This window comes from Amblyomma americanum, chromosome 1, assembly GCF_052857255.1.
Source record: "Amblyomma americanum isolate KBUSLIRL-KWMA chromosome 1, ASM5285725v1, whole genome shotgun sequence".
NCBI classification, from domain to species: Eukaryota; Metazoa; Arthropoda; class Arachnida; order Ixodida; family Ixodidae; genus Amblyomma; species Amblyomma americanum.
The window spans coordinates 200,856,507-200,880,716 of record NC_135497.1 but is presented as its reverse complement, the minus strand read 5'-3'; the positions used below and the strand labels follow the sequence as shown (position 1 = coordinate 200,880,716).

Here is a 24,210-nt window from a genome sequence, read left to right as displayed (position 1 = left end):
AAAGGAAATGGCGCAGTATCTGTCTCATATATCGGCGGACACCTGAACCGCGCCGTAGGGGAAGGGATAAAGGAGGAAGTGAAACAAGAAAGGGAGAGGTGCCGTAGTGGAGGGCTCCGGAATAATTTCGACCACCTGGGGATCTTTATCGTGCACTGACATCGCACAGCACACGGGCGCCTTAGCGTTTTTCCTCCATAAAAACGCAGCCGCCACGGTTGGGTTCGAACCCGGGAACTCCGGATCAGTAGTCGAGCGCCCTAACCACTGAGCGACCATGTACTACAAATCGCCGAAGTTTGGCGACGGCGCCGAAGACAAATTGACTGGCGGTGGCATCCATTCATGCGTGTGGAGGTCTGGTCCTGATTTCGCTTTATGGCATATGCTATCTTTAAAGTATTTTTTACCATCACACAAAGATGATTAAGTCTCTTCTAGGTTTTTTTGGGGGGGAAAGGGGGGGTGGGGGGTCTACAAGCTTACGCAAATATCTGTGTGGCAGCGAAGTTCAGCAAGACTCACGCACCGTGCGCAAGGCCGTAGCCAATGAACGTAGCTGCATATGCCATCACGACTGCAAACACAGTCTGCGTCTATTCTGTTCACGTTTTTCGGGGTGGTTCTGTAGTAAACGCCATCAATCCTGTCCCCACGCGGTCATTCATTTTGATAGGCCTAACGCACACCCTGGGTCACGTTTGCAGTTGGAACCGTCAAGCCGGGTCGCCACTGCTGGCTGTGCCTGAACGCTCGCTCGGGAGCGGCGCAAACTCGTTTACCTTTGGTTTTGCGTGAATAGTGTGCATAGCTCTCCCCTGTCCTTTCTCGCTATCGCTCCTCTCAGTAGTTCTCACTGTCCTTTCCCTGTCCCTTTTATTTCTGCCGGCCGCAGCTCGGGTACTTAAGATTTCAGATAGCAACTGCCTGGACTGGCAACATCGCTTCCTTTCTTTTTGTGCTCTTTAAAAAAAAAAAACCAGAACTATACTACTGCTACTGCTGGCGCCTCAAAAAAAAGAAGAAAACATCCGCGTCAGGGATACCGAAAGCCCGCAGAAATTTGCGATTCTGTATATACGTTTTGCAGGAATGACGTTTTAACAAATTTAGTTATTCCAGTTACCCTGTAAGCGAAAGAACTAATCAAATTAAAGAAAAAAAGTACCGCTCTTATTTCTGACTAAAAACTGCCGACTAAAAACAATTTCGTGGGCAGAAAGGTATCGTCGCCTGCCTTTATTCCTTGGAAACCAGTTACTTAAGTTCATCATCATAAACCAAGTTGTATTCACCGCAGGAGGCACTCCTGTCTCACTGCCCTGCACTTAGCATTGCCTTGCGCCATCCGCGGTAACTCTACCCCTGTAAATTTCTTAATTCTCTAAATCGTTCTTAACTTCATAACCGCTCCACCGGGCTCTGCTGCTTCTGGCTACGCTGGTGCCTAAACTTATTGTTGGTTTAGTAAGCAATGATCTGAAGGTACTAAGAGAGTACCTGTAACTGCTGGCTTCAATCGTTTTCATTGAGAGAGCTACGCGGCGCCTCCTTCGTCTCGCTTTTGCCGTGTGCAGTGCGTGGGTCAACTGCTTGCAACGCCGGGTCAAAGGTGCTAGCAGTTTTTTGCCTCCAACCATGGTCTGAACTTAAGACCCTAAGGCAAGTCGCAACTTAGGATATATTAATCACTCTTTGGTATATTTTGCTGCGTGCCTAAATCCCAGTCTGCCCGCAGCAGTCTTGAGAAACAACCTCAAAAATGCAGTGTGTTTGGCGCTATCGGATGCTCTCCATCACAAGACACAATGCGGGCACGACAGCGTTCCAGTGCAGAAGGTGCCACCATTTTAATTTAGAAATTTGGGGCGTTCAGAAATAAAAGTTATAGCCGCAGCGAACTTCAAAAGGAAAACTAACAGAAACAAAAACCTCTAGAAATTCCGCCCCCCTAAAAACTGCGATCTTCGGGTTGATGGCTCAAAAACCCGCTAAGTGTTGCCGGCAATGCCGCTAACTTGGGAACACTGCAAGGCGCACAGAATAACGCAGGAACACTCAGAACTGAAGAGGATGCGTCCAAGGTGGCAGCCCAGAAGTTTTAATGATCGTTGGTGGCCTACTGCTGAGAGCACGTCGACGGGCTCGATTTCCGGCCCCATCTGTTACTTTTCTATCTATGCCCCGTGTACTCAGATTTATGTGCGCGTTGGAGGGCCTCATGCGGTCGAAATCAATCCGGAGCCTTCCGCTACGGCGCGACTCATAAGCCCGGGCTTAGCCCTGGCACGTGAAGCTGCATTCAGAATGTGAAAATATGGCTGTGCGTTGTGAGACACATAAGAATCCTGTCGTTTTTTTTTTTCACTACTGATGAAGGTCAATTTAAAGATGGTCTAACTCCTTAACACTAATTTAACCCCATCTTTTTTCTTTTAATGATTTATAGCGGGCGCTGTCTTAAATTAGACATCGGCCCCAGACAAAGCTGTCTTAACAGATAACAAACTTGCTAAAAACAAAATAAAAAACGAACAAGATAAAAACAAACTTCCTAATTAGAAAACCATCCGCTAACATAAATTTTTTTGAAGCACTCTAAGGAGCTACGGCGAGCAGAATTTCGCAGCATTTACAGGGCATGATCGCTTTGTGGTACATAATATTGGACAGTTTTAAGGTAAAGTTGACACCACATGGTAGGTAAAGATGTGCAGACGTGCAGAAACGTATCGGAAATGGCCGAGCTAAGAATAGTGGGTATCGTTCGGCACCGTTCCGGGTATAGAAGTCGGACCACAAAAACACCAGCTTAAGCCTGCTGTGGCTGCCCTACGTTTTACCACGATCATTGTTTATTTGTTGCCACGTCATGGGCCGGAGCTACATCACAGGCATGTAATGTCCGTCATTCCAGCTTAATGTTGCACAAGCCTGCCCGCTTGAAACCGGTGGCTCATAATGCAGCCTGTTTTGTATAAGCCCATCGAAGCAAGCAGTGGCTTTAAACGCGTTCAGTGTTATGAATCACGGCTTAAAAATGACTGTCACACAGGCATAGTGTGGCGGAGAGGCACGCACTGTGTCGTCATCGCCACCGTTGTTACTGTCATTGCCCTCCGCTCTCTACGCCAGCTCCTGTGATGAACGGTGGGGGACGGTGGCTCAGCCCCCGTCTGTATCAGTGGATCTGAAATTTTCGGCTTCCTTTCCTCAAGCGACTTACTGTTATCGGGTGAAGCTCGAGGGACACCCGGGGCTCTGCTAGCGCTTTCCTTGAGACATGGTTTACTCCTGCTGTAGACACTGCATGCTCACAAATGTCGGTGTGTAGGGTAGCCGGGGACCAAGTCTATTGCCCAGCCGTGGCTGAGTCGCAGCCAGCGTTAGCCATTGAAGCGTGCATTATATATTTTGGCTTCCACGTAGTTCTGATTCTGAGCGAACCTGACGATAGGTAAAGCGAATGGCGTCGTGCACAATTATTCGTTGCGAACCGCGCATGGTTGTTGCTGATGTCACTCGCTAGGTTGCCCTGAAATAGCTTTTTGTATCTTATGCACACAACGGAGGAATCTGGCCTTGAACTTCCAGTGGATATGTTCTGATTCCATGGATCTCGAGCATGGTGGCGTAGAGAACCACGCTGCTAGCCTCGTTACGTGCATGCGGAAGCCCAGGCTTCCATCGATTCTCTATGTTCCCGCTGTACCACTCCTACCATAAGCAATAGATAGGACAGCTCTAGGAACGAGACAGTGACCACGAATTTGATGCTTTATGGCGTGACAGTCAACTATGTCTGTAATGTGCCAAGAACACGTTTCGGTATACTAGTGTATGCGCTTTGTTCGATTTGTGCGTGCGTTAATCGTTTTGTGTTGTTTCCTTGCAGGCACTGGTTTTCCTGGTCAAAATACACCGCCTGTGTTCGATTTTAAACGGGAGTGGATTATCAGCGACGACGAAGAAGTTGGTAAGTTGGAATCGCCCATCTTTCAAGAGTACCATACGGACTATCGCGGGCCGATCTGCGAATCTTGAGTGCCTCGATTCCCACCACCGGTCGGCATCGGGGCACTTCAAGCGCATGCAAGAGCTAAATACCTCCTCCTACAAGGACACATTGGCCAAGGGAAATGTTTAAAAGCTTTGTGAGCGTTGACGCAGCCCACAGAAATACTCAGAACATCACCAGAACGAGGAAGAATTCTTATTCTCCTTCTGAAGAAAAATATTTTGAGGCAAACGGGCCTAAAAATGTGCCAGACGAGTGCCTAATCTAAATGACAGGTTTTGCGGTCTAGGGTAAGTGGTTCAGCGCCGCTGTGCCAGCCAAGAGATAGTCTCGCGCCAGAGAATCTCGCTGGGGGCGCACCGTGCGCTCGAGAGGGCAGCGAGTGGCGAAGGAGGAATCGCGCGCATACATGAGCGTGCGTTGTTGTGGCGGAAACAGAACAAAAGCGCTCGCCGGGAACGACCTCGAGCGGATCGACATAACGGCGCGCACACTGTGCGGCTCATATGGCAGGCTGGCATTAATTTAGATATCAGTGCCATTACCGGCGTCGCAGCGAAGGCCGGCGCTGCGGCGGCAGAGCGCGAGTTCCGGTTCCTGGGGCATGGCGGCCGACGAGCGCGCGCAGGTCCGCCGCCAGCACCGCCGAAATCGTGCGGACCGGTCTCGTGGCCGACACGACGCGCTCGGATCACGATCAGGACTCTCTGCTGACGTCAGCCCCCGGGCGAGTCCCCATTGGTCCGCTGCGGCGGCGCGCTGTCCCTCCTGGCGCCCCAGCCATCCATCTCTCCTTCCTCGGCGAGGTCAGGGCTGGTAGAAAGCAGAAGCCCGAAACGTCACGTTACAACGTGACTGACGAAAATAAGGCGGACTAATAAAACGTTGCCTGCTACCCGTATTGATGGCAGCGCCAAGGGATCCTCCTGCTAATGGCCGTATTGTTGAAACGTGCGCGCGGCGTCACGAACGGGGTTCCGGGAGCGCGCCGCCCGGAACGGCCGGCGTGCGGCGCTGCCCGACGACCCCCTTTCGCGGCCGCCGAAACGGTAGGCCGCCCCTCTTCGCGGCCAACGGTGCTTCGCGACGTGTGTCCCCGGAGCACCGGGCCAACTGCCGCCCGCGACGGTGACCGCGATTGGGCGCGCAGGTAAGCGGAGCGCTGTCTTCGCCGGTTTTGTTAGACGAGGACTGGATGTACACAATGAGCGCCTCCTCTGCCTTCGAAATTAAAACTGGAATAAAATGCGACTCATCTAAAACATAATGCTCTCCATTACTCGCATACTCAGGCAGCGTACAGTTGTGATTCTTCATTCCACAAAAACTAAGTTACTTTTACAACGGCAGCTGCACGAAGGGCCGCGGTAAACGTCGTCGTACTATGTCGCAGCCGAAAACTTTCGCGCTCACCTGTGGCCAAAGAGGATGTTGCCCAGACGGACCTCATCCACGAGGAAATGGGAAGGGCGAGGGGGGAGGAGGCGGCACTCTTGATTATGTCATACCGGTGGTCACGTCAACCAGGGGAGCCTCGTAGTAGTAGGTGCACTAATGGGCAACAGAAAAAGAAGAAAACAATATTAGGCAAGTAGTGAAGAACCCGTGGCATATAAAAATCATGAACGCGTTCACCGTTATCAAGTCCGCACTCAGGTAAAATGAAGTGTTTACGCGGACGCAATGTTCGAACAGAGGCATGTGGACGACAAAACTGTTTAGTTCTCAGACACTTAAGAATAACACTTTCCCTGAAAGCAAGGTGCACGCAGGAATCTCGCGAGCACGAAAAAAGACTAGGATCATCGGTAGGCGGTATGTCATACATAATAAGGGAGTAATTACTCATTAACCTCAACCCAAGCCCAGTCGTACGGCTACAAAGGGAAGGTATACAAATAATGAAGAAATCTACACCACCTCGGGGGATTCCCCTAGACATTATACCATACCGTACATAACAGCACTAATGTTAGGCTTTAATAAGCAAACAGCCTTGTTACCCTAGAGAGACAGAGAGAGAAAACTTTATTTAAGGCAATGTTAAGCGTCGAGGATGTCCTGGGCCAGGGTCACCAAAGCCAACTGATCCGTAAGCTGAAAAAACGTGAAACGGAAGTAGACAGAACAGATTCCACGGCGCAGCACACATCACGCAAATGCATGTGTAATTATTTTCCTGATGTAAATATGGCGTAATGCTTTAACAGAGTATAGCAGACACGCATTTTTCCGCAGACGTTCGCAAACGCAAACCTAATGACTGTTCCAAGACATGTTGGAATCTGAACGAGCACCCAAATAATTGACACTTCGCAGGTATAGAACAAAGAGCAGGCACACTTATTACACAATTAAGAAGGAAGAAATACGGAATGGTGACAGGAATAAGTTTCAAGGAATTGTGAGAACGTAATATTTAAGTTATTGTGATTAACCCACAAGAAATTATTAAGCACCAACTCATGACATTTACAGCGTCCATTTGCAGTTCAGTAACGGCTAGATTGTAATTAGCGTGACGCTACATTGAAAGCGTGTCATCCGCGTTCTGAATAAGGCGGTAACGCTGAAGGGCTTGAGTGAGGTCATTAACATATAAGTTAACAAGAGGGGGGTGCTATAATCGATACTTGGGGAAGAACTCCACTGGTCGCTGTGTGGGTTTATTTTCAATATTTCCAATTGCTACGACTTGAGCTCGCGACCACGCATATAATTGTCAAGGAAAGACAAGAAATGACCTCGAAAGCCATAACTATGAAATTTATGAATTAATACATGCTGGTTTGCTAAGTCAAAAGCTTTTGATACGTCCAGACATAATGCACAAATTCGTTGTTTTCAAGACTATTCTTAATGAAAATAGTTGATTAATTAAGCGCTAACCTAGTGCCACTCCTGCAGTTAAACCCATACTGGTTAGGCGATAAGATGTTATGTGCATCAGTGAAGCTTTGTATTACATGGAAAATGCGCTAAAGACGCCGTAAGTAACGCAACTCTGTTTTACTGCCTTTTGGTGTACACGTATGGAATGATCTAGCTAATTATACATGTGGCGGATACAGACAGTTCTGTGGCGCAGCGCTTGTGATTGGGGACACTTCTGAAGGCTTGCTGAAGGGCGGTCTTGGAAGCCGCTATTGCGTTTCTGTTTATTTTATGCTGGTAACCTAGACTTGATGTACAGTTATTTCAAATGTGAGAACGAAAATCCAGAAGAATAACTGACTCACAGATAGCGGCTTCTTCTGTTTCTACTTTTCCCCTCTAATTCACGCATCCACAGAGCGCAATGGCCATCACAAGAGCAGCTAACTCGGCTCGTGGTGATAAAATAGATTTACGTAGCAGCATGTTTGAAAAAATAATTTCGGCAGTAGTCTGCAAAACAGGTAGAAGTGAAATAAGTAATTCTGGAGAACAAAACTACAACAAAAATTACGATAAGCATCGCAGTGGTAGCAAGTAGGTATTGGTGATTTTTTTTTGTATGCCGACACTGTGATTGCTTTCGCGCCAAAAGCTTCTTACAGTAGGCTGTTTAAGAAAATGGGAATCGGGTAACTCAACTGTTGGACGTCGAAGTTGGTATTAGTTATTTTACTGCTAGCAATGCGACATCGTAGGTATCTATAGGATTTCCACATACACGAGGGTCGTTGAATAAGTTTGGCCTCCGTGGCTGTAACTTTTATGAAGTGATGGGATTGAAAGATGCTGCATTCATTTGAAAGCTTGGAATGCCCTCCTGCCAACGAGAGCACCACTTCCGGGTGTACTTCCGCCCCCATGGGCCATCGCAGGAGAGTCACGGATGCTGTTCTGCCTCACTCACGTTGCAACTTGGGCGTCGCATCATATCACTTTTGACTGTTTCTCAATACGGAAGGCCAACTGAAGGGCATGACCTTCGATTCTGAAAATTACCAGTGCAATGCAACGTCGGTGTCGTCAACGGCCACCCTTGTTCTTCTGCCATGCATGCAGAGACTAGTGCACTAATGGCTGAAGTGCAGCGCCGCTGGTGGGGACCGTTTCTAAGAGCGTTGGGCTCTAGGAAAAGAGAAAATTCCTAACTTTTCTTTCAGTGTCACGTCTGTCAGTTCCGTCTCTTCGTAAAAGGAGTTAGAACCCAGGAGGCGAAACTTGTAAGCGCCTCTCGTACCTTTCGGAAAACCTGAAATCCGATGCCAAGCAAACAAGTTTATGCCCGCACTGTATACTAAAAGCATAGTTGTCATCAGCGAGGGACCAATCATCGCATGGTCGCAGATGCAACAGCGTGTAGTTCACACATTCGACCACGTGCCACGAGCCTATCTTATTTTCTTACGAGAACATTTCTATATTCTCGCTGTACGAGGCACGTTGTGTTCGTTTACGCAGACTGTAACTCGCACGCCGGCGTGCATAGTACTGACTGTCACTCACCTTCTAAGGTGCACGCGTAGATTTCAAAGTTTAGTGCACGTGGTACGACCCCTAAAAGAGAGGGCGCCAAGGTAGAGTTCCATGTTCTGGCTGAACGCAGCCGACCATCTCGACATGCTCGGAGCAGTTGTGGCTAGAAAGACACAAGAAGCGGCGCCTCAGGCCATGCTTTTCTCTGGTGCATGGCATCAACGACCATTAATTCGTAAAGCATACGCCGAGGCCCTTTTAGTCAGAAAAGAAGGCTGAGGCTGAACACTTCATGTTAAAGATACGAACGAGCCAAGTTTCTTAGAGGCGATGCTTCGATGCAGCTAGCCCAACCGACACTCAGTAAAGCACCTAGCGGTACTTTATTGAGTGTCGGTTGGCACCTTTGGACATCCTTGATGATTCCGTTGTTATGAGAAAAAAAAAACAAGAAGTTGACAGCACAGACAACCCGTTATTCCGAGATCACTGTATTCGAATGTTATTATTTATGAGCCCTAACAAAACAAGACACGTCAGTCATAATAAAAACAATGAGAGGTTGTAGTACCGGTATTTGGTGACATGAACAAAGCAGTATATTTTTCAGAGCTTCTAGAGGATATAACTCCGCCAGTTCGAGCCGACAGTAGTCGGTAATGATGCGTTTTGCAGAATACGCAAAACTTTCCTTTCGCCTAGGGAATAGTTCGGATTGGCTGGAATACCCTTACGAGGAGGAGGAGGAGGTTGTCATGAGAGTAAAGACGCGATAGCACTCGGGCATTCGATCATCCCGTTGCGAGGGGGAAGAGGCGAGGAGAGGAACGGCACCGAAGTTATTAAAACGAACTGGTATATTACGCAATATCAGCCGTATAGGTCACATTTGCAGGCGGAGGCATCGCACTTTGATTTCCAACGTTAAAATGGTTAAAACATTTTGTTTTAACTGCGAGTTGATTCACGAATCCGCGTAAATATTAAGTAAAACGCTTTATTCATTTCAAAGAGCAGGCCATGAATTTGTAGCCAATGCCCGGAATCTTCCTCGACCACCAAAAACGGGGCTTTGTAGAGAGGAAAAATAGCATCAACGTCGAGTGTCCATGGTGACACTAGAGTTTCTGCGCAACTAGCTTCTGCACTACTAGAGTTTCTGCGCAACTATAGTGATGACAGTTTTGCAAAGAACAATTAAGTTGACAGGTTCTGGCTCATAAATTAGTTGCAATACGCGGAGCACGACGAAAATGGTTTGTGACTGAGCTTGCTTTTATTTTTCCTTTGAATGATGCATGAATACTACAATTCGAATACACAAAGTGCATGGAAACATAGCAAATGAAACCCCCAGAAGCACTGCCACACGCGGCCGGCCCAGTCACAGAGCTTGAATGCGTGACGCCATGCTTGACGCCAAGAATTCAACTCCTGCCTGGAGAAACACAATTTTTCCATTTCGTTGAGCACTGTTACGTGACTAAAAAATAGCAGGCTCTTTAGCATAGCTAAGTGCGGAGTATCGTGCAGTAGCGCTACAGTTACGGTGGGCACTCAAGGTACTTACGTGGTAAAGACGTTTGACTGAAAAATTTTTACCACTAAGGCCTTCTCCCTAAAGGCCTTTACCCGGAAGGCATTTACCATGAAGGCTTTTACCCTAAAGGCCTGTCCTGCCCACAACCCGGTGGGCAGGTGGGCCGCCTGCCACAGAACAGGCTTCAGGTTGAGGGACGTACTACTACGTACGCATACGTATGCCCGAAATCGGGAAATGCGCCTAGTTGTGCCACCGCGCTAAAAAATACAGCTTGCTGCGAACAACACACTTGGAGATAGCATCGAGGTGCCCAAATGATCGACTGCACTGAATAAATGCTCAGAATGCTTAAAAATTGAAGAAAGGGAATGAAATAAGCGTTTCTCAAGGACAGCCGTGCGTTATCTCAAGTAAAATGGCATGACTTCCCAGGCATGGACAACCTTCAGGGGTCGGTTATCATTCGTAAATTTAATGAAGTATAGCTTGAGAATGTTTTTGTATGGCTGGGAATGTCCAGTGGGCCTTGCGTACGATGCTTTTTCTCAGTGTATTCTGGTGGTAGCCTGAATACCAGCAAGTCGGAAGGCATACACCCCGTGTCATATTTTTCACTTGATTTCAGGGACGCTTACCTGTATCGTTTTCGGCTCACCGTGCAATGTGAACAAAGTTTGAATGACGCATTTGTCACTGCTTGGCTTAAAAATGCAGGCGCCTATAGGTGAAGGATTGGTTTCAATGGTAACCCACGTGATCTCTTCCAATGCCTCTCAGTCTATCTCCGCGAGATTCTGGTTATATGGTTGTTTTGAAACCAGCCAGCATTCCTTCAAATGAAGGACAGGAAAGCGGGATCTTTTTTTTTATTACAGGCGGAAGCAATTTTGAGCAATAATTTGTTTTCGTATATGTAGAGAACATGAGAGGAAGTAGAAGGCGGGCTGGCGCGCATGGCAGGGTTTATCGCTGAATTGTAGCGCTTGAAGAAAAAAAAAGCAAATGATTTTTTGACTTATTTTTATTCTTTAAGCCCATATACTGGCAAAGACATTGCATGGAACAGCGCATGATTTGGATAACTGGGCACAGTTCCCAGATACTCATGGCAGCGGGACTCCTTCACATTATTGTTCGCTTTCCACCCGGAGCCTCATGGCGAGGCCACTTGTGATCTTTATTTTAACTGCTAGCGAAGGAATTCGCCCAAGAGTAGCTAATATTCAAACAATGCGGTCCTCTATACGTTGATCGCATTGGTTCACGCATAACACATAGCTTTTTTGCCACTTGCGTTAACGACTTTGGCTGAAGTCCACGAGCGACAGAAAGTCCCATTTGCATAGACAATACGAACTTAGATATCCTTAAAGGTGTCGATGCTTCGAAAAAAAAAATGCTTTGACGCTGCATGGTATGCAGCAGACCACTGCAGAATAGGAAGAGAAGCGCTACCAGAAAGACCGTCACGGGCACAGCGCTTCTGCACATACGAAACACCGTTTTGCAAGCGGTGACAGTCGCCTTTATCGTAAAACCTGGTGCATTCCTATATACCTGACGTGGTCACACCCAACGTCAAACTGACAAGTCTTGAACGCTTCGATCTGGGAATTTCGTTGCCAAGCTTCGCGAGATCAAGTCCACGCAGTCGCACGTGCTGCAGCGGAACTAAAGGTGTTCTGAGGACAGAATGAAGTTCACGTATATCGTTTGAGTACCATGGTGTTGTGGCAAAGAGTCCGCCTTCACTAAAGACAACCCCCCCCCCCCCCCCCCCCCCCGCCAATATAATATATCGTAGCCACAGGCCGTTTGTACAAGAAAACTGCAGTGACGTCAAGTGGTATATTTTTATTTGGTGATCTTTAAGGTTATATAAACCACACTGCCATCCACTTAGAATCGGCGTTCACAGGGTGCATAACAATTTTCACTTCATCAACGTCGCGAATTTCAATTTAGTGGCGGGAAAGAACAAATTCATTTTCAACTCCGAATTTCTCTGCAATGAACACGTCTTTTATTGGCGAACGGACGTGAATCGAGGCACAGAAAGCCACAGAGTGGAATTTTACCTGTAACGAAAATTGGACACAGTTGCCCCCAATCCCCCTATAATGAAGAATGTTTGGCACAAAGATGACAAGAACCCCTTTTCCACTCTCCGTAACAAGAAATGAAGGATGAATGAGCCCGACAGCCGCGCAGTGCCGCAGCAAAGGTTCATCCATGCCAGCCTAGCGCGTCGACCTCCCCGCCGCTGCCTTTCTCTTCTGGTCAGCAGAGGCGCCATCGTAAACGGCCCAGCCCTGGCGGAGAGCGCGCTCGGTCCTGGGAGCCGCTAATGCGGCGCGCGCGCGTCCCCGCCGACTTGGCAAGGGCCGTCACGCGGCCCGTCACGTTGCCGGACGCACGGCGGGGGCCCCGGCCAAGGCCCCAAGCATCAACCAGGACACCGCGATGACCGAATCTTGCACGGTTCCTCAAGCGCTGCTCGGCGGCGCGTGCTGGCGTACACGCCGTGCACGCGAGCGTTTCCGCGTGCGTTGGACGGCAGCCCGCCGCCGGCAGCCCCAAATCTGCCGTAGCGTAGGAGCCGGTCACGACCCGCTCGGCCGGGAATCCAGAAAGAACCGCCCGGTGGGCACGGCGGCGCTGCTGCTGCCGTTTAGGAGATGCTGCTGCTGCTCAGGTAGCCCGCCGCCACCGCGGAACGACGCCTCCAATGGCGGCGGCGGCGGCGCGGGAGGACAAAGAGCGCCGCCACTTTCTTCGCCGCGCGTCGCCGCTGGCGGCGCTGCGGGGGCGAGCGCCGCTAATGTTTACCCTGCAGGCTGGTTTGCTCAGTTACGGGCTGCTGAGATGCGCGAGGGAGAACAGCTCCGGTCGCATCATTCCTGACCTGCTGACCCCCAAAGGACTGCTATCGACAACGAGTGGCAGGACCGAGCGGGCCTGCCGAGAAACAATGGGCTTCACCCATGCAGCGCGCTACTCGTTTTATGTCTCGCCAGCATTGACGCTGGCGTCCGTCGGGCTCGTTTTCTTTACTCTCTCTCCCCAGCGGCAATGTTAGTCACAAAGCAGGATCGCCTAGATTTATCCTACAGGGGCAAAGAAGCGGTAAAGAGGACCTATATTTATATACAGTAAGACACGCTAACGATACTGTTATCTGAGTTTGAGCATGCTAGTGCCGGGCCAGATTAAATGCTGACGCAAAAAAAAAAAATCTTTATCCCATTTTTAATTCGGTCGCCTCATGTGAATGATCGCTATTTTTATGTTCCTTCCCGCAGCACCCCGCGGTTGGTCACATTGTCCTACCAGCCATTGCATAAAAGCGCGAAGAAAACTCACTGGACGTTTTGTAATAGAGAGAGCGAGTTTGAAAACAAAATGTTCCCTGTAAGATATCTACAGTGCACGGAGTCGCGATAGCTCTAAAGCACATGATTAAGGCATTCTTGGTAGGCAGAGTGCTTTTGGCGTAACAATTCCTTGCTTTGCTGTGCTTTCTTTTACTTTTATGTCCGATGCCTCCAGTGGTCAGGCACTAGCTTCTAAAGAATTTAAGGCTAATTGTAAACCTGTATGTGCGCGCAGGACCGATTTGTGACATGTATGTATTCACAAAATATAATTATAATCCGGCAGCACTTGCTTTAAATAAATATGTGTGCAATTTGTGTTCAAGACAACTGCGGTGCAGCCCTTTGTAGTTGCATATATCCAGGCTCGGACGTCTTCCGTAAAACCTGGAAAGGAAAGTGCTGTCAAGAGTTCTAGTCAATAATCGTTGTGAACCCCGTCGGAGCCTTGTGGAAATACCGATGTGGAAGATGTAACACTGGCCTGAAAAAAGCAATACGCTTGAAGGGCCGAAATTATGATAATCTAATATCGAATATTTGATTTTAACGAAGAAACGGCGGTATTTATTAGCAATGGGCCGCAGCTAGCTTTTTACATCTGTTTTAAGGCCCATTTATAATATTGCGACGTGGCATATTCCCTCTCTGCATCACCTGACACCAAGGTTCGCGCGCTGCAGTTAAAAAAAAAAAAGGCTGGCGGTTTAGAATTGCTAAGCACGTAATATTCTGCGAAAGCACCGTTTTTTTTTGCAGATGGGCACCACCGCCACGTATCCGAAAGCGCGATTGAGGTGTCCATTGACCCAGAGAACCTGTTATGCGCGTCTTCAACCTTTTCATCGCCAATGCCATGCAATTTACCCAATGTATACGCCGGTGGGTTATGCTCCTGTGCCACGTTTATGCAGCATTGTTGCCAACGCCTTGCTATAGTGCCGCGTTTCTTCCACAACGTTGTCCACACCAGCGCATACCTCTCTCTGTCACTACCGCCACACAGATCAAAGCGCGATTAGCTTGATAGTAGCATCGGTTGATGAAGAATACGGTGTGCAATGCACAGCGCGAGTGTGTGTTGCAGTTTAACTAAAGGCGTGATCGGCGGCGGCAAAAGCGCTGTGCTCTCGAGCAGTGGCCAGCGAAGCTAATGTGTTCACGCCGCCGCGGGTTCGAATACCAATGGCGGATATTTATTTTTGTTTCTTTATTTCACCTGGAACAAACCCAGAAAAACCGCAAGTATACTAACATCGCAAGATTTTGCTCGTGGTTTACCCATCGGAATAGTGCTTTCGCGCTAATATTATTTAGTATACACATATGACACGTTATTTATCAGGGTGTCGTAATTGGTCGCCTTTCGGCGCCCACATATGACGTTCCAGCTTTACCTTTTAGTTCTTTGCCGTAGATCTCCAATTCGAAGCGTAAATTTTGTGAGGGAATTTCTGAAACGGCATTTATAGTGGAAAAATTACTGGCTAAACTAGTCTACGGCTTCAGAGCCGTCTTCTTTCTTCTTTTATTTTTTCTTTAATCTCTTCAACTTCTTTCTCTTGGCTTAGCTTGACTTGCGGATTCCTGCGAGCTTCGATGACATGACAGCCCAAGCCAAACAGTGAAGTTAGTGCGGGCACTTTTAATAGTTCACATGCTGAACGGCCCACAAACTTAGCTTCATGCTTGCCCCAGATGATGACCCTATAGCTGTGGCCAAGGCTGTCGACAAACCTCCGCCCATTGGTCGCACCGGGAACCAATAAAAGCACACTCTCTCGCACATTTTACTATAAGGAAGCGGGTTGGTTTCAAAATGTAACCAGCGAATTTTAGATATGACGAATGTGACGGCAAAAAAAGTGGAATTAAGTTGGTCCCTCAAAGCAGACATTATACCAACGCTGAAAAGGATGAGGCCGAAAATATGCTAAACGTTGAGGGACGGACGCAAAATTTTACCAAGCTTCGGAAGCATGAAACCTCGAATTTCGCTTAAACATCGCAACAGTTATTGCACTGAATTTAGGGCAGTTCCCCAAGGTGGAGAAGGATTCTGCTGGCCGTCCTGTTTAGCTTAGCTGGTAGAGCAACTACCCTGGAGGTGGTCCCGGGTTCTAACCCCGGTCCAAGGAAAATTTTTCAACTGTAAAGTTTCTGAGAAAGGCGTATAGCTGTCCTCTGCAGCTGTAATTACTTCCTTAATTGATCGCAACTGTGCTTCGTTAAATGATCGCTATGAAGACCCGTGTTCTTTTAAAACTAATAATTTGAGCTGACCCGTTATTTTTACTGCGAAAACCGTTAATGCGGACCCACCTTGAGTAATCTAATTAAGCCCGTCGTAGTTGCAGTTATTGAAGAAAAAAAAACCGGAAAGGTTAAGGTATCTGCTTAACTTACAGCGAAAGCATGCCCGGCAACACGAACTGGAGCAGGTCAGTTTGATCCCATTTCGGTTTAAAACGCGGCTGCCACGGCCGGGACTGTCCTAGCGTTGCGTGCGGGTGGAGTGTAGGATGTGACAAGAAAACTCTGTGCACTAGAGACGCTCGCCTGATTCATGGCGTTGTTCAGCTTCGTGTACTGCCGCTTTCAGTCCTTCCTTCCCGGCACAATCCAGGACCCGCTTGCACGAAGCAAGTTAGAGAAATTAGTCTCTAGTCTAGCATTTTTCGCAGTTTAGACCACGGTGCTGGAAGTGGTTTAAACCCACCGGTGGATTTGAGGAAGGGAAAGGCGCGTAACTGGCCCATTTGTCGGTGGACACCTCAACCGAGCCGTGAGAGAAAAACACGAACGCTAGCTGCAAACAAGCTTTTGTTCGGCGTTCGCGGTTTTCTCTCATGGCGCGGTTGAGGTGTCCACCAGCATTGTGAGCACGGTTATGAGCCTGTTTTTTTCCTCAAATCGAGCTGAGGGTAGGCTGAGAATAAGGCTAGACTGGGAACTAGCCTGTTTAATCTTGTTCGCGGTCTATACACTTTCCCAGTATTGAGGAAAGGAGAGGCGCGTAACTGGCTCACTTTGTAGGTGAGCACTTGAAACGCGCAGTGAAAAAAATACCGCCGCCTAGACCGCGTTACGCGCGTGAGCCTGGTGCGTTACACGCTGCCGTTGTACCCCTTAACTTGTATTTGGCTTGAACTAAGCTATTACAGCCGTTGCTGTAAAAAGAAAAGACAATTCACGCCATGGTTACGGAAATTTAACGCGAAATTTAGCGGAGAGTATTGCACAGCTGCAATGAAGTGGCAGCAGGCGGAAAGGGCAGCGCTTGCTGCAGCACAAACCGGTGCTAATGCCGTGAGGTCGTTGCGGAACCTCTGACGATCATGGGTCGTCCCGCAATCCCTTCTAGGACGCCTTTGAGGCTCCATCGGCTTACGTTCGCCTCCGACACCTCCGTGCTCCGGCTGGTGCGGCCCGCGCTGTGTGTGGGTCTTGAAGCTAAAGCCGTCTTGCCTAAGCTTCGGCGGAACGTACCGCAGGGTCTCACCCTTTTTGCTGCGGCATCGGGGTCTTCACGACTACGCCTATTGGCCTCGCATTCTGCGCACCACGAAGTACGGGGTCTTCACGGGCTCGCCACTTTTTTTCCCGGCCTCGAGCACATCGTAACGCTCGTTTAGCGGTAGGTCCTGTTATCGCTGGCGGCCGGCTGTCGCTGAATCAGGTGTGTTCTCCAGAGCAATAACGAAGAGGCTCGCGCTCGCAGGTGCCTGCGCCGACCACTTGGCAGCGCCTTGCCTTCGCCTCCTTCCTACAACCTTTGTGCGTAAAGTTTGATTTATTTTCTTCTCTAGAAATGATTCCCCAAAACAAATGTTAGTGCGTATGTGTAGCGCCATCTTTTCGGGATAACCTGAGCTATTTATGCTAATTGCTGTGGCAGCCGCTATATGGCACTGCATGTAGAAAAATACGTTGTCATTAGTCGTCTGCGCATTCTACTGTGAGTGAATGTGGAGAAATGGACGTCCACGTCGAACAGCGTGCACGTAAACATAAAATTCTGTGTGAAGCTTGGCAAGACAGCCAGACAGACGTATGAGCTCCTTCGTGACGCTTACGGCAACGAGACATTATCGTAGGCGCGAGTTTTCGAGTGGCACAAGAGGTTCGTTTCGGGGAGAACGTCGGTGGAAGACGACACAAGGCAGGGGCGCCCTTCGACCTCACTGAACGAAAACAACGTGGCTCGGATCAGTGAAATCGTACAGCAAGACCGCACCATTACAGTCCGCATGATATCAGATGCTCTCGACATTAGTAAAACAACATGCCACCAAATTTTGCGTGCGAACTTGTGGAAACGAAAGCCGAATGCCAGACTCGTGCCGCACTCCCTCACACAGGACCAGAAGGACACGCGGGCATCAGCGAGCGCTGATTTGCTCTCCGAGGCAGAGAAGGATGCTGCATTCGTCTACAGCATCATTGCTGAAGACGAAACGTGGTGTTTTCAATACGATCCTCAAAGAGGCAGAACGCCGAATTGCGGCCCACAAGCTCTCCGGCGTCGAGGAAGGTGCGGCGACAAAAGACCAAAACAAAGACGATGCCGATAGTTTTTTTCGATGCCAGAGGTGTCATATACAACGAGTTTGTCCCACAAGGGCAGACGGTGAATCAGGAGTTTTATATCCGCGTGCTCCAACACATGCGTGATGCACTGCGACGCCGTCGCCCTGTGGCTTATGGGCATCTGGACAATGGAGACTTCTCCACGATAACGCAAGGCCGCACACTGCTCTCAGCGTGACAAAATTTTCTCGCCAGGCAGAGCATTACTGTACTTCCCCATCCGCCATACTCGCCTGACCTCTCCCCATGCGATTTTTTCCTGGATGGGAAGCGTGGAGACCATTCAAGACGCCACGACAAAGGATCTGACAGCCCTGCCAAAAGAAGCGTTTTCGAACCGTTTCCAAGACCTAAAGAAGCGTTGGAAGCTGTGTATAGACTGCAAGGGAGTCTATTTCGAAGGGGTGCTGCACAAATTATTTCAGTGTTAAACGCATTGTTTTAATGGACTCAGTCTCGGAACTTTACGGACAAAGGTTGTATTGCACCCTCTCTCAACTACCCGCCTTCCCTCTCGCTCTCCTCTCTCCGGACCCCGAGGAGACCATGGTCTGGGGAGTTGAGGCACTAACAGCTGACGCTGTAACAAAAAAAAGCATTCAGAAGAGTGTCCTCTGATTGTTATTAGAGGGATGAACAGCATATTTTGGCTCACTCGGTCGCCTTCTCTCTTTCCCTCGAAGCTCTCCTCTTGAGTCAACTTAGGAAGAGGAATTTATGGACAAACCGACTGAGGTACGCTCGGTGAAAGTACAACGCTGAGCGCGCTCTAGATTTATAGCAACAAACCTGCGGACGCCATTCTTCGATGCGGAGAGAAACCCGAAAGCAGCACTAATCTGAAACCCCCGTTAAAAGTATCTTATGACGTACTCGGATTAACTAAATTTTAATTAAACTAAACTTAATTTTAAAGCGCAGCTGTTAGCGCCCACACCCGTCCGATGGTGGCACAATATCTCGCATGATAATCTCGTGGTCGCTTGACATTACGTGTAGGTGATGTCACCTGGACGTCACCGGTCACCCGGCCCTGCGCCGTGACGGTAGCGCCACCATTCAGCCGTCCAAGCGCGCTCCCCGTTCGCTGATCATGCGGCTACTCGACGCTCTTGATTGGTTCAACTGCGACCGCCCCATTGAAGATAGCCGCTTTCATGAAGGAAGATGTGGTAAGAACAGGCTCAAAGAAGAGGACATGGGGCGCAATGGACGGAAGGATGGCGGCGCGCAGTTCACGCCGCAAAAGTAAAAATCGCAAAAGCATGCAACAGCTGCTCTGGTCAAACGCATTAATGAAAAACATAATTGCAGAGCCATTATTTAGTACCCCAATATGACGTAATTTGTTTTACAGTAGGTGGGCTAAAAGGTAAAGGAAAATTTTCTCTGGCATTGGTTGGGTGGTCATCCATATGTTCTAGCGATATGAGCAACGACAAAGATCGAAAGACACGTGTTGCTATTTTCTGCTGCAGTTAGGAGTGCTTCTTTAACGGAAGACTGAAATAGTAATACATTGGTTTTTCTATACAGTATTTTCACTTCGGGTCCACCAAAATTGTTCTGTGCTTCGGCATCTAAGTGAACCTTGTTTCTGCATCAGCCATTTTGTTACCGGTAAGGCATTGCTAGAAAGGGCGACCCAGCTTTCTAACGGCACCTTGGCTCCTTTATGCATTGAGTACCGACACTTTCTGCGCTGCATTCCACTTCGCACGTTTTGAAGCACTCTGCTTTGTAACGGTCTCCTTGCTCTATAACCAAGCTGTCGACAGAAGCCGCTTGACCGCTTCGGCCTAGTCTCTGAGATGGTCTGTAGAAAAAAAAAAAGAACCTTGGTGCACGTGCGTTTGTGCTGTTTATCGCGATACACTGCACCGTCAAAGAGCAGAGCTTCAAGGTCTTTCGTTGCCACATTTAAAATTCTCTTTATTTTCTCCGCAGCGCAGGCGCTGTGAAGAACCACCAGTTTTCTTATTGCGCGCTTTTTTGCGCTCGTTAGTGTCTGAGCGGTAGTAAAGGATGTCGCGCGAACAAACGCCGCGCCCTTGTAAGGCGCAGTGACTCCCCCTTCCTTCGAGCGAAGCGACTGAGCCGTATTAAGGCGGACGGAGCACGTTCCTCTATGCTAATATGGAGGTGTGACGTCGCTGCAGTGTTGTAGCCTTAAAACGTTCGGTTGTGAATATGTAAAGTTATAAATTGCCTTGATAAAAGAAATGGTTTGGGCATTGCATATTTCTTCCTTGCCGCTGATTTCTGCATTAGGCGCACACTGTAAGTTCGTGAATAATTTTCACGAACATATCTACTTAGGTGAAGTGAATACACTTTGTAATTATGGACTTTGATATATCGGTTAGCTTTTGCAGCAGACACGAACACGACTGCTACCAACGATTGAGACGCAGGCTCTCGTATTCCAGTGGCAAATGAGTGCTTCTAGGTGTGCGTGATTATAAATGAAGAGTTTCATTTTATTCCGCATGGAAAAGTTAGAACACGTTAGATAATTGTCCAATTAACGTTCACAAATTCCGAGCGTTTCACTTAAGATGCTCTGGAATTTTTAAAAGGAGCCTTTTTGAGTTAGAAGAGTGTTTTTTCGGCACTACATTGTCAGAGGTGTAGCGCATCAGAATACAGCTAACACCTACTAACTAGCAGGTCTGTTAACTAATATTGAATAGTTAACTTTTAACTATTACTGTTAGGCTCCTGAATTATTGAGAGGCGTACCGTATGTAATGTCCATATCAGGTTTTAGAATTTCGAAAACGCCGTTACCCTTGGCGCTGTGGCCCAACGAATTTTGGCTATTTAGACAAGTTATTGCACTGAAGGGATTTTTTTGCCTGCAAGCTTCTTCAAAGCGCATGTATTTTGGTGCAATGCAGCCGAAATTTGTTTGTGCACAGCACCGAGAGAAAATACGTTTTTTTTTTAAATTGCGCAAATATGCCCTTCGGCATAAGAGAGTTGTATGTACATGTGTATATGTACCCCTCATGTAAAGCCCTCACCCAAGAGCCCTTGAGGTATCTGTAATAAATAAATAATTAATTAATTAATTAAATAAATATATAAACGTGTAGGACGGTGTCGCCTACGAATGCCGACAAGGCCCGGTATTGGGGCCCACGGGTCCACATTCGAGTGTCCGGTGCTCGGCTGGGGTGGTAACACTGAATGCCGAGGTGTCGCTTGCATGGCTCCCGAAGTCCAGGACAAATCAGAAGAAAATGAGGTAACGTCGCCTCAGTAGCAGAAGCAGGGCAGAAGGGGCAATTCAGAAGCGCGGGGTATGTGATGTCCAGGAGGCCCTGACCGCAGGCGTCAGCGCAGCCTCCACCCGGATTCTCCTCAACGCCACCTCTTCACGGCGAGTTAAATCGCCGGGAAGGTTGGATCCACGCGGTGGAATCAAAGCACGCGTAAAGCGGCGGAGTGATTCCTTTTCAGGTAGTACGGCGTCCCCTGCGGATAATTTCAGTAGAGGAGTCGGGTGTGGCACTTGCATTGGATGGGACGCACTGTCCGCTTCTCTCTAAGGTAGTGCGTACTGCGTCGAGCGCACACAACCTGGACAGGGCATGGATATGATTTCACGACGGTGCACACATCGACAACAATGCCCAGGGGACAGGTTCTGCGCCGTAGAGCCCCTACTGCTTGCGTTGAGTCTGTATATAGGATAAGACAGTTCGGCAGAGTACAGAGGAGGTCCTTTAAAGGGGACAAGCCGTCACGAATGGCAATGAGCTCTGCTATCACAAGAGGGAAGCGGCTCCTCTGTGAAGTAGGAATATGTATGGCGTGCAGTCGGTAGAGCTAAATTCTAAAAAACTGATATGGATGTTGCTTATGGTGGGCTACACGCCTCTCATAAATATGGAGACGAACATTAATAGTTCAAAAGTTAGCTACTCAATATTAGTTAACCAGTCAGTCAGCGTATCTTAGCTGTATTCTGATGCGCCACACCACTGACAATGCTGTGCCGAAAAAAAAACGTTCTTCTGACTCGAAAAACATATTTAAAAAATTACAAAACATTTTAGCTGAAACACCCGGTTTCTCTATAACGGTCAGTTGTGATGTGACATAATCAGGGTCACGTGAACCCGCAGGAACCAGTCAGAGAGCACCACCAAATTTGAAATTCTGAAGGACTCTCAAAATTGCGAATTTTGGCAGAGAGCACTGTCAAACTTGAAGTTCTGATTCCTGAGGACCCCAAAAATTTGACAGTTGGCCGACCTCCAAAAATTTATCACTTGGCCCAGCCAGAACACTTGCTACTTTGCCCAGCCCCAAAAATTGACATTTGCCTACCCCGAGTCCAGCCTGTTCTCCGCCAGGTAGTTACAAGCAGTGACCGAACGCTCCGCGAGTTTTACCTTGGACGATTAACAACTGGACGCCCCACTCCAGTTGTATTCAACATAGTGCTGTGCGCGTGTGTTTTTATTGCTCCATCATGAACTAATCACGCGCACAACCTCTATACATTTATTATTGTGTAAATAGTTTCTGTATATTACCTCTCCCCCTATCCTCTCTTCCTGTCCCATCACCTCTTTCATTTCATTTCTCCATTCTGCCTGCTATCCTTTATTTCCGCTGCCCCAGCTCAGGTGCTTCAGTATCGATGGCAGATGCCGGGGCTAGCAAAAATCTTTTGCTTCCTTTTTATTTTTGTTTTAATAAAACCACTTACTACCACTACACCCCGAAAACTAGGCACTTGGTCTACCTCCAAAATTTGGCAGTTGGCCTACCCCCAGAACGTAGGAGTTTGCCCACCTCCAAAATTTAGAATTGGTCCATCTCTAAAATTTGGCAGTTAGCCTAGGCCCACTCAATAGGCCCACTTCCAAAGTTTGGCAATTCGCCACCACCAAAATTTGCCTCTTGGCTTGGCCCATCCCAAAATATGGCACTTGGCCCATCCCAAAATTTTGGAGTTGCCTACCTCCAAAATGTTTCCCACATGGCCCACCAGCAAAATTTGGCACATTGGCCCACCTCTCAAAGTTTCTGTGTTAGTCCATCTATAACAAATTGAAAGTAGGCCTACCGCAAAATTTCCCACTTGGCCCAACCCAAAATTTTGCAGTTTGCCCACCTGACATGGGTTAAGCTGCCTGGTGGGTAGATTTGCAGTTTTAGAGCGAAAAGGTGGCGTCATGTGAAAAGGGCGGTACAGTATGGTTTCAACCGGTTTTGGTGGGAAAAGAGGCGTGATGTGATAATTACAGGTTAATATGGTTACAAGTAGTTATTGATGGAAAACGATCGTACATGTGGGGCGTTGGGGTGCCGAGCGTCCGTCTGCCAGGAGTTCACGGATAGGGAGACCGCATGTGGGTCTCTCTTTGAAGTGGTCCTTTGTGTTCTGTGTGCATGAAATAGTAATAGCGAAGGGTACACAATTTAATAGCAGGAACGACATTAGAATTACAACGTAGACGACAGAACCGAGCACCTAAATGCTATCGCATTTCCTTCGTTGAACAATCGTTAAGGCCCCAAATTTTTTTGTTTATGATGCCTAAGACTTTAGTATACATGGATAACCACGGGGTATTCTCCCGTGACCGCTTCTTCATCGTTTTAATTTAACGCTTAAGCCAGCCTGCTTCAAGAACCGGAACGACAATGAATGAAGAAGCAGCCGCAGTTGACCAATACTAAACTTCGACGGCATAGCCATTACTCGGCTCTTGAAACCGAAACAACCTGAAAGAAAAATTTCAGTTAAAATTGCTTTCCCGTAGTAGGCGAATTCATGTGTACTGACGCCTTACACATCATTACAAAGAAAACACGCAAGAGGCGTGCCCATATTCCCCACTCCACGTCAGGGGGGTAGGGGCGGCTAAGAACGCGGGGAGGTGTCTCCCTAGTCGGTTGCGAGCAGCAATTTTTAAAAATTGTTTTTAAATGGTGGGATCCACGAGGATCTTTTAAATTTCACTCCAATACTCACAAAGACAACCTGTACAAAACTGTTGCACTAGAATGTGATCACCGTAATGATTCCAGGGTCCCATTAATATTAAACGGGGTTAATTTTAATTCCTATTAAAGCCTGATTTTAGTCCTCGTGGTGGTCGCCTTCTACGTACATGTCTATACATTTTCATCCCGCTAGCTCCGTTAACCCTTGAAATAAGTACTGATGCCAAAATTTCGCTTGCCCATATACTTGTTGCAAATGATGCGTTATACATTGATATACGGGGACCACCTCGTGGTATTCCTCCACGACT

The 24,210-nt window shown here is 48.1% G+C and overlaps 1 protein-coding gene across 1 annotated transcript in view; it reads left to right on the top strand.

The window, feature by feature from the left end:
- The first annotated feature begins 3,898 nt into the window (after positions 1–3,898).
- The window catches only part of Cad96Ca (tyrosine kinase receptor Cad96Ca), a 56,260-nt gene continuing 35,948 nt past the window's right edge, over positions 3,899–24,210 (top strand). Inside the window, exon 1 of the mRNA XM_077648285.1 lies at positions 3,899–3,976. The gene's annotated coding sequence lies outside the window, so the exon portion shown is untranslated. The remainder of the gene's footprint in view (positions 3,977–24,210) is intronic.